The sequence below is a fragment of the Penaeus monodon genome, chromosome 25, assembly GCF_015228065.2.
Source record: "Penaeus monodon isolate SGIC_2016 chromosome 25, NSTDA_Pmon_1, whole genome shotgun sequence".
Taxonomy (NCBI): Eukaryota; Metazoa; Arthropoda; class Malacostraca; order Decapoda; family Penaeidae; genus Penaeus; species Penaeus monodon.
The window spans coordinates 29,553,855-29,554,425 of record NC_051410.1 but is presented as its reverse complement, the minus strand read 5'-3'; positions in this window follow the sequence as shown (position 1 = coordinate 29,554,425).

The following is a 571-nucleotide window of genomic DNA, read 5'->3' as shown; positions in this document are numbered from 1 at the left end:
GCGAGGCAGCAAACCCACTCGGCTTCGGCGTCATCTTCACTCGTTCGGACATTATGGCGATCTTTCTTGCCTCTAAAAGACCTCTCTTTCTGAAGATCGCTTGTGATTTGCGTATGACTTCACAGATGCCGTGATTGCAGACTCTACAGATGTTACATGAGATCACCCGTGCGCCAGACCAGTTCTTTGGAAATTTCTAAGAATACCAGTGTTTTGACATTTTCATTCTGGGAAAATAGGAATGAAATATCACTTTATTTCATATCCATAAATGAATGTTTGTAATCTACATTCTGCTGTACATTCATTCTTTTTCTTGGCCACATATCAACCAAATGAATTGTAAAAGTTTTACTACCTTTATAATATACCATATGAATTACAATCATACGCAGAAAGAAACCTTATAATGAAATGATAACAGTGGAAGAAATTACGAGTGAGTAGGACAGGGAGAGGACCGAGGGAGGTAATCTAATCAAGCAATAAATAACACAGTAGTCATCCCCCGTAGAAACCTGCTAACAGTCAGGGAGCCTTTACATATTTGCCCCATTCCAAGGACATTCAC